Here is a 10,245-nt window from a genome sequence, read left to right as displayed (position 1 = left end):
CAGAGCCGGCCGACCGTGCGCAAAGTGACCACGCGCGCGTGCGCCCACGGCGGACTGCTGGGCCCCAGGACCCTGGGCCCGGGCGCAGGTACCCAGGCGAGCTGGGTCAGCGGGGCTGCCCGCGCCCTCCGCCCCGCCTCGGCCCGCCCCACGCGCCCGGCCCCGCCCCCACGCCGCCCCGCCCTCCGCAGGTTCAGTCCTCGGGTCCGGCGGCCGCTTGCTCAGTCTCGCTCGCACTCTCGCTCGTTCTAATCCGGCCTGGGCGCGAGCGGGCAAGGGGCTTTACGGCAGGGCCCTGGCTGATTGGAGGGGAAACCAACCCCGAGACCTGACTGTCGGTCAGGACTTCCTTTACGCGAGCTCCGAACGGATAATGCGGTGAGCGGCCGCCGCGCCACCGACTGGATTTGCGCGCCCGAGTGGGCAAGGCGAACACCCGGGAGAGGCGTCGGTCCGGGACACCCGGCCCGGAGGCGGCCGGCGGTTGACGGTGAGTCGGTTGGTAGTCCAGGGCCCCTCCTGCCTTACCTGGCTGTAGGTCTGTCCTACCCGTGGCTGTGCCGGGTTCGGGGCGTGCGCGGATGTTGGGTTCAGAAAACCACGGGCGGAGGGGCGGGCACCCACAAGGGCCTGGCCTTCCCCAGCTGCTGTCCAGAGGAACCGAGGAGGGCTTTCAGGCCCCTCGGGAGGTAGGTCGGGCGGCGCGCCGAGCAGGGCGCAGAGCTCCTGAGGCGTTTGTGCCCACAGCTCTCAGGGTGGGGCCGCGGCGCGGCGCTGCTCCTCGCGGCTATTGACAGAACCGTTCTTAGCGCGTGTTGCCTTGCTGGGTCCGAGCACCAGCCACGCGGGGCTAGTGCGCCCCTCTCGTGGTGGGCCGGCTCAAGGGCCGCGCACGAATGCGGGATGCAGCTCAGCCACCGCTCTGCGGGCCAGGTGCTGCCTGTTTAGGCTCCAACCTGCCCATCTGCATCTGACCGTTGAATTTTTTTTTTTTTTTTAATTACGCGGATGCATGGACAAGATTCCCTCCACCCTCCTCTGGAAACTGGACGAATTGATCTGGTCGGTCTTTTTTGTTGTTTAAGAATGATGGTACTCCAGCCCTCCTGCCCCCACCCCGGTCGACTTCGGGAGGCATGTGTTTCATCTTATAAATAGAAAGTAGCATAGTTTTTTGGCAGGACCTCCTTTTATACCGTACGGTCTAGAAGAGGTCAGTTTAAAAATAAATACGCACTTGAATGTTACATTACTGAAAGCCAGGCTGTGGCTGGGACCGGCTGCGTGGACAGCAGCATCAAAGCCGGGAGCGCAGCTGTGTTGAAAGGAGGAAAAGCCCCAGAGTGCCGCCCAGGCTGACAGTGGAGTAATTACATCTTTCAAAAGAAAAAAAAGTGAATGAAGCCGAGAACTGGAATAGGCGTGTCCGGAGTGTTTTGCGGTGTGACTCTTTCCAGCTCTGGTGTATTTGGGGCAGTGGGCTGCTGATGTGTCTGGCGGCGTGGGGGCTGTAGTGGGAGGGGACTGGAGTCGGTGTTTCCCCACCCCCCACTCAGCCCTGACCGTGGCCTGGAGTTTCTTAAGAGGCGCTGCCCTGTATGAGAGGACAAGAGTTAGGAGGGCAGCAGATGTTCCTGTTTTAATGGCAAGGTCAGCCTTTGGGGCTTTCCCTGAACACCAGAGGGAAAATAAAGGCCCCAGAGCTCCTGGGGGAAGCCAGGGCAATGCCCCGGTGTAGCCCTAAGTGAATTTAAACAGCTCATAGAATGTCCCGACTTACAAAAAAACTTTCATCTACCTGCTAGTGAACGTAACTTCGCTTGTGTTCTGGATAGTTCCTGAAGGCTTGTCTTTGATAACACCTGCACTTGGTCTGAACTCTTAGGAGCAGCTACACGTTGTGTAGGAGTGTGTCTCCACGCCCCTGTTCAGCAGAGAGGCAAGCACTCAGCAGTACACTGGCGGCAGTTGTGACATGCTAAGCGCTGTCACCTGGGAAAGCAATGCCACAGTGAGGCGACTGCTGCATTGAGGGCATGGTTCAGGTTTCTGGTCCAGGCGCTCCGCTGTTGTACTGAACGCTCAGCCTTAGCGGCCCGCAGATAAGAACTTTGGAGACGAAATGTGGAAGCAGTTCCGAAGCCATGGCCAACGCTGTTTTGCAGCAGTGTCATCTGTGAGAGATTTGCATGATGAGTTCCATGAGTGGACCCTGGTGCCGTGGGCGGCTTGCTGGGGGTGGGGGGCAGCAGCTGAAGAGCATGACAGATGACGAGCTCCGCCTTTCCTGAGGCTCACACTGGTCCTGTCCTGATTCTCGGTGGAACAGGGAGGAACGGGAGCTCTAGTAACCAATGTTGCATTTTTTTTTCTCCCTATATTGCACATTTCACCATGGTGTGAGATGCCCACATACAAAGCCTGTACAGTTACTGCAGAAGGACTCCCAGGAGCCAGTGCGCCTTGTCTGTGCTCCAGCTTTCCCTTTAATGTGGTGTTGTGTCTCGTGTCCAACACATTCACAAAAGCTAGCCTTTTTCACTTAGAGTTCTGGTATTCCACAGTCTGCCTTGGGGCCACGGTTGCTTTAACCTGCATCACATCATGATTTTTAGCAGGCTATAAATTCTCCACATGCTCTTGGGTCCTTATCCAGAGGGTGGGATGGATTCAGAACTCGGAAAACCTCCAGGAAGATTGCTTTGATTTGTTTCCATCACTGTTTTAATTATTGAGGTCCTGGCTTCATTTAGGCCCAGACTAATTTCTTTTTCCCCAAGGACTTGTGGACCATTTTTTTTTTTTCTTCTCGAAATTTAAATCTATTTTAAACAGTTTATTTACCAGACACCAAGTATAGCTGCTTGGAACAGGTAGATTGAACCAGCCACAGACTCTTCTTTGCCACACATGGGAGCTCAGGAATCCTCCGCGCGTCTTGCTTTGGGAGTCAAGTACTTCCTGGGAGGAGCTCATCCTAGATGCCAGCTGCTCCTTCTAATTCATTCCGTGAAAGAGGAAAGAGTCATGTGACCATTTTGCAGGTGTAGATACTGAGGACAGACCAGTTACATTACTTGTTCAAAATTACACAGCAGGGAACATGTCTGAATGTGAACATGCAGTTAAACAGTGGGTGAGCAGCTAGTCCTATGGCCTTGTCAGGGGGATGCTTCGGGGAATAAGAACCTTAAGGTTATAAAGGTTCACCCAGTCAGACAGCAGGGTTTGCAAATGTGCTAGCTCTGTACAGTTGGGCAGTGACTTAGCCTGGGTACCTCACCCGTTAGCTGTAAAGTAGGGATGCTTTTGTTGCCTGGAAGATTGCAGAAGGTAAAAGCTATAGGCACTGGAAACCCTGCCTGGCCCAGGTGGCTGTTTGCAAGTCCGCTGGCTTTGGTCCTCTCAATGAATATTCATAGATCTGTGAGATCCGGATATTGCACTCCTCTCCCAGATAAGAACACAGACTCAGAAAGATTTAGGATGTTGGCCAAGGTCACACTGCTAAATCAGTAACAGAGTCAGGGTTTTCGCTCCAGTCCTAGGACCCTATCCTAAATACCAGACTCCTCACCACCACCTGGACTAGGACAGAGGGGCAGGAGAGCTACTAAACCGAATTCTTATTGTGGTTGTTGGTTCTTAGCCAATAACTCATTTTATCTCAGCCAGTACCTCATAGCCCCATCACCCACAGGAAAATGATAGTCATTGCCAGCCTGGGGAATCCCACGTGCATAACTGTATTCTATTTGGTGAGAGTCTTCTGCAGTGCAGCCCACATGCACAGTGCAGGCTGTTCTCATGAACAGTTTACCACAAAGGAATTGACTAGCTGAAGATGTTGGGGATTGTACACTGAGGAAGATAGTCATGCCAGGTAATGAGGTCTGCCCAGGGATGAAGTGGGGCTGCTCTGTGCCCTTGCTGCAGAGTCACCACAAGATAGAGGATGTGGGGTCCAGTAACCAGGTCTGGATGGGTGTTGCATTCACATTGCCACATGCTTTGGGCCCTGGCAGTTGTTGTGTTTGACATACATTTGGGAGCAGTGCAGCCTCAAGTGCTGAGGGAAGGGCTGCAAGCACTGTGCTCTGCCTGGGGAAATTGGGTGGGTCTTGGTCCTGCACCTGCCCCACCCGCTGTCAGATGAGCTTCCAGGCAAGGAGACAGAAAAGGAGTGAGTATGGAGGCCTTGGAAACCGCAGATGACCCAAGCCCCGCCTGGCCTCGTTGCCTTGACACTCTGGGTTTGTCCTGGCCTTTGCTGAGGCCTGAAATAACTGCCTTGGCATCAGAGCCAAGGGTGACAGTCTTGGACCTGTACATCTCCATTTGGCATCTTCAATTTCCTGCCCTCACCTTTTAAAAGGATATGAAACAAAACACAACCCCACAAACCAGAAGAAATAAGCAGTCAGTTCTCTAGCAACAGGCACATTTCTTTCCTTAAAGTGCTGTTGAGTTCCAAACTGGTGTCTGCTTGGTCCTTATTGCTTGCCTAAGTCCTGAATTCACTGTAAAATTCTAGAATCCCAACTTGAAAAATACAAGGATTTTCAGTAATTTTGAAATGACCTATATTTTAAGAAATGTTGGCCTCCTGGCCTGTAGATCTTTGCCAAGCAGTATCACAGCTCCCACTCCCCTGCCTTTAGCCAGTAGGGTACCCCCTAAGACATGTCCCAAGCCCTGCATGAGTGGGAAGCCATTCTGATGAAGGATCTTTCTGTAGGACTTTGCAGAGCATAGCTCCTGCCAGGTGTACACGAACCTCCAGCAAGGAGGCAGTGTCCAGGATGGCTCTCATGGTTTGGCCTACAGGGCAGCTGCGAGAATAGTCTGGCAGGACACACAGTCTGGAAAATGTTGACCCACAGGCAGAAGCCACATGCCCCTCACCTCAATACCCTGCAGAACAGAGGGAATCCATGGGCATCTGAGAGAATCACGGGGATGGAGCTATAAAAGCACACCCAAGGAGGCCAGCAGATACCACATTGCCCTGCCACGAATTGAAGGAATGCAGAATGAAGTGTGGAAGATGAGGAGATAGGTGGGATTGGGGATTGGAAGGCAAAGATGCAAGTCTCAGCTGTGACCTCTCAGAGTCTTTTTCTTGAGTTTGACTTGAGGCATTTGGCTCCAGCTGATCCCAGATTCTGTGGCAGATGCAGTGAGCCAGGATAAGGGGCACCTGTTAGCCTCACTGTCCTTAATAATGCTGTGAGAGCAGGGACCACAGAACCGAGCAGCCTGAGTCGGCAAAGTCAAGGTCCTGATTCCAAGTCAAGGTCTCTACTTAGATAGCTGACACGTTGGAGAATCTGTCATGTTCAGGTGACAATTTGAAGGTCATAGTTGTAAGCATGATAGATCATTGCCATACGTTTCCTTGCTGAAGATCTGTTCTAATGGGTCATGATCATTCAGGCTACTCGTGTCAAAACAAGCAAAGGCCTTTGGTGTGAAATGCGACTTTGCCATTTTGGGATGTGTTTGATTTCTTTTCCTTATTCATTTTTTCAATTAAAAAAATTTTTTTTCCAATTTTGCCAAGATTCGGTCAGACCTAAAACATTGCTTTCAACACATGAGGCCAGGCTGCAAGCCTTTGGTTGACCTGTTTGTCCCATGGCATCTTGCTGCCCTGCTCTGGTAGGCCGCTTCCTGGCCTCTGTGCTGAAAGGCTGTGGGGGCAAGGGAAGCAGTGCTGGTCTCCAAGTCTTATGGCTCTAAACTCTTGTAATTCTGACTCCCTTTTCCTTATTTGAAGAGTTTCCATCGTGTCTTGGGCCTTCTGTAATAACCATTATTAAATTTTGTTTTCATTTGAGAGGCAAAGAGACAGAGAATTCCCATCTTTTAGTTCATTCCTTAAATGCCACAGTGGTTAGGGCTGGACCATGCCAGAGCCAAGAGCCTGGAACTCAAATCAGAACTCCTGTGTGGGTGGCCCGGACCCAAGTCCATGGGCCATCACTGCTGTCCCCCAGGGAGGGTTGCCTAACCGCAGGAAGCTGGATTTAGAAGCAGAGCCAGGACTTGGACCCAGGAATTTCTCTACAGCATGTGGGCATCCCAATGGCTTTTTACCTGTTAGGCTGAATACTTGATCCACTCAGCTGTGTTTTAAATGCTCACTTGTTGACCCTGTGACTGACCAGACTCTGAGTTCCTCAAGGACAGAATCTAATTAATCTTGCCATTCTTCTTTTACAATAGGATTTAATGAAGAAGTGGGCAGTGTAGTCTTCACCATGTTGGCTAAGTCTCTAGAGCGAACCCTCCTCCACTCCATACCCAGTCATCTTATCCTGGTGGTAGGATTCTCCTAGGATACTGTGGAAACTGGCCCTGTCCTCCACCCAACCTGCTCTGCTAGATCTTCTCAAGTCTTCCCATTGAGAAGAGAAGTCAGCCTCCACCAAGGTGTTCTTGTGCCCTGGAAGTGATGGTGATACCCACGTATCACCTAGAGACCTAGAGCACAGAGGAAGGGCCGATGCACCTGTCAGCACTGCTTAAGACTTCTCATCAGCCATGACTGTGTTAGCCACTCACTTATTGGTATGTTGATCTCTCTGCACACTTCAGAGTGCACCACTGCTGTGGCCTACCCAGAACACTTGCATGGCACTTCGTAGAGGCTTGTTACTGAATTAGTATGAGAGTATCCAGCCAGGGGCCCGGTGAAGGCACACAGAGGGCTCTCTCCCTGGCTTACTTCTCACAGCTGGCCCCACAACGACCCTCTGTGTGCATGTCCTAGCACCAAACTGGCTACTTCTTTTCTTGATTTCAGAAAACTTCAGTATGAAATATCTTCCAAAATAGTGTGGATTCGTGGCCTTACAAGAAGTTGAGTGTAAGTTGATACTGGTAGCTGGATTTTGTTTCACGTTCCTTGGAGGCTGGGAATGGAATGGAGATGGGTAGGAGTGTTCCACCTGCAGCCCAGCGGAGGACACTGTGGACAGATCTGTGGGGCTGTGCTGGAGGGAAACAGAAACATCTTTCATGTTGCAGTTTGTTTTATTCACCAAATGGGGAGTCAGGCAGTTGGAACCAGGACATTGGGAGTTTTTCATACTACATTGGAAACAATCGGGTGGCAGCATCCCAAGTCTGAAAAGAAATCCCCAGTGTGCGCTTCCAGCCCCTCTTACCCCTTCTGCAGCTATGTTTGTTGGAACAGTCAACAACACCAGCTGCCCCTTGCACTGATTTGGACTCACTGCTTGCCAGGGCCTGGCCTGGCACTTTCTGTTCTGTGCTTCTAAGATGACACCTCCCAGTACTGTTACCATTTTTTAGATGAACAAACTGAGGCTTCCCAGAGGGACTGGATGGCATGACTTGGCACCCTGACTGAATACCAGGAAGAGTTGAGAAAGGATGGTGAAATGTGGATAAGCTGATGAAAAACTATTCTGACTCTTAAGATAGTCTTTTAATAGAAATTATGTTTCTTTTTTTCTCCTTGAAATTCCCTGAAAGCTAAATGTTTCTGCAAGTAATGTAGAACCACACATGCAGAGTGGCCTTATCTCAGCCCCATTCTCTCATTCTGGCATGCAGCTAAGTCCTCAAGAATTTAAATGACACCGAGCATGGCTGTTGGCTCTTGGTGAAGTATTCCTTCAATTTTTTTTAAGGCAAGGGCAAGCAAGAAGATCGTTAAGTCTCTTACATGAGCAGATAACAGCAAAATTTCTTTGGCTTAAGAGGAGCAGGCTTGGCCTTGCTTTTCCAGTCTCCCTTCCAATTGCCACTGTCCCATCGTGCCTTCCTACATCCCTGAGACTTCCAGAAAACGGAACACCTGAAAGAGACCTGCTGTGCTAAAACAAAATGTATGATGTCTCTAACACTGAAGGTGTGCAGATCCCAGGCATTGGGACGTATGTGCTATAATCTGTGTGTCCATGTAGTTGACTGCACACACAAGGGCTGCTGCTTTAAGCTGGCACCGTGGAGTGGAGGTGGATTCTGGAGCATCTGCATGGCAGGGATGCTCAGCACCCTCTCTCAGACTCAGCTGGGAGACTTCCTGGGATGGACCTCTCTGCCCCCCATTCTGCACACTGGCAGCTCACTGATGTGGACTTTGTCAGGAGACAGGCTTTCAGTGAACCTTAATCCATCACATACTTGGGTCTCTACTTGGGACTCTGCAGATGGCCTGCCTCTTAGCAGTTTATCAAGTGTTTCAAGAAAGCAACCATGTGCCCTGTGTTGGCTCCCTCCTCTCTCACAGCACCCAGTCTACCTGCTGGGGCTCCACTTTGGCAATTTAGCTTACCCTTCACCCATAGGTGCTGGCATCGCAAAGCTCCTTGGAAGATGGGTCCCCAGACAAGGTTCAGGCAAAACAAAATACAGCGAGGCTTTGTGTTGGTGCCTTTTCAAGCCACCTCATTGCACCATCAGCTCCTAGCAAGGCAACAGTGAGCTGAATACCCAGGGCCATTTCACGAGGAACTACAAGCCAGATCCCACCTTAGTATGCACTTGGGGGATTACATTATTCTAACCCAAATGCAGAACTTTACAAGTTTTATTCTGCCAATCCTTGAGTCTGTTCATGTGAGTTTGGACCACAGTTTGTCCATGGCACATGGAGGCTTCATCTGGGTTTTGTGTCATGCAGAGATTTGATAAGAGTGTGTGTCTTAAGTCAAGCAGCCTATCCAGAAAGTTTCCTGCTTTGCTGATATCAGCACACAGTCTGCCAACCAGTAACCCTGCCACACAGGTAGAAGCACCAGGAGATATCCTTGTATATTTTATCAGTGCTGATTCAACAGGCAGCTCTTCAGTATATAAAACTCAAATATTTTTTCCTAAAGAAAATCCTCTTTTTATTTTTTTTAGAAGATTATTTAGTTGAAAGGCATTTTTGCAGAGAGGAGAGACGTGATGAGATCTTCCATCCATTGGTTTCATTCCCCAGATGGCCGGAGCTGGGCGGGTCCCAAGCCAGGAGCTTCTTGCAGAGTTCTCCTGTGTGTGTGCAGGAATCTATGCACTTGTGCCATCCTTCACTGCTCTCCCAGGTGCACTGGCAGGGAGCTAGACGGGAGGGGGGCCGCCAGGACTCAAATAGTCACCCGTATGGAATGCTGGCCCGCAAAACCAAAATTTTATTGAGGAGAGATGATTTTAAAAATCATCATAATTGTCTCTTTTTTGAAAATAAAGTCAGCGGCTTGCGTGCATTTTTTAACTCTGCATTTTAGTTTTCCAAAAGTTCTTGAAAATAGTTCTATGATCAAAATAAAACTATTAGCAAGACGTTAGGATGTTCCTTACTCCTCAAGTCCTGCAAGATTCGACTCAAAATGCAGTGCTCCAATTGAGCTTCCACTTCCCTTGGAAAGGTTCCTTGGGCCTGTCCCCAGCTGACTCTTACTGCCACTCCCAGGACCACCAAGTGAAGGCCCCTTTCCCTCCCTGCCCTTCCCTGTCTTAAGATAGAAGCAAGAAGTCTCAGTTTGCTTTTCCATAGAAATTAAGCAAAATGTGCTTTGACTGGCATTCAGTGGATTCCTCACTCTCGTCATCCATGATAGAGCAAGTCACTAGTGAGATTAGGAGAGCAAAAGGTTTTTGTTTATGTCTTCACTGGGACTATAATAAGAAATCCCATTTAGATACTAAAATAACATCATTATCCAGTATGGCCCGGTCACTCTTAAGGCCAAAAATACTGCTGGTGGAGAGAAAGTGTGCAGGTGTGTGTATAGAATTTAATGCAGTCTGGTGTCCCATGGACACAAAGATTGTCCTCTGATCTACCTGGTGCTAAAAATCCCCTTCCTCTGGTGAGCATAAGCCATTTTAACCCCACCTACCACTGTTATTGATAACCAATGTGAAAACACTTGAGACAGATATGGCTATCTTGGCCATTAGGATTGCATCTTAATAGGTATCCTGAATTTTCACTGAAAGTAAAGACGGTGCCATGTGTTTGCTTATTAGCTTAGTGTAGTTTGGAAGATTGTCACATATACAACTTCTAACCACCAATGAGTTAACCATGTTTGAGACTCTCTCCTTTTTATTTGGGAAGGAACTGGTACCCCGATATGTTAGGAGTGCCCTATGTAGTGTGGCCCAAAGCTTAGGTCCCGTTCTTTTCTCCCTGGAGACCTGGAAGAGCAGTGCAATGGCTGCTCACGCAGTAAGTGCTTCTGTTTCTTTGTCCTTTTTGGTAAGCATTTTGGTAATTTCTCT

General features: G+C 49.8%; 1 protein-coding gene across 1 annotated transcript in view; it reads left to right on the top strand.

Annotated features, from left to right (window-relative positions):
• Window positions 1–214: 214 nt before the first annotated feature.
• The window catches only part of CDC42EP3 (CDC42 effector protein 3), a 23,834-nt gene continuing 13,803 nt past the window's right edge, over window positions 215–10,245 (top strand). Inside the window, exon 1 of the mRNA XM_040993092.1 lies at window positions 215–490. The gene's annotated coding sequence lies outside the window, so the exon portion shown is untranslated. The remainder of the gene's footprint in view (window positions 491–10,245) is intronic.

Source organism: Ochotona curzoniae, unplaced genomic scaffold, assembly GCF_017591425.1.
Source record: "Ochotona curzoniae isolate NIBS_2020 unplaced genomic scaffold, NIBS_Ocur_1.0 contig_883, whole genome shotgun sequence".
In the NCBI taxonomy this organism is placed as follows: domain Eukaryota; kingdom Metazoa; phylum Chordata; class Mammalia; order Lagomorpha; family Ochotonidae; genus Ochotona; species Ochotona curzoniae.
Note: the sequence above shows the minus strand (reverse complement) of the source record. Positions and strands in the feature narration are given on the sequence as shown.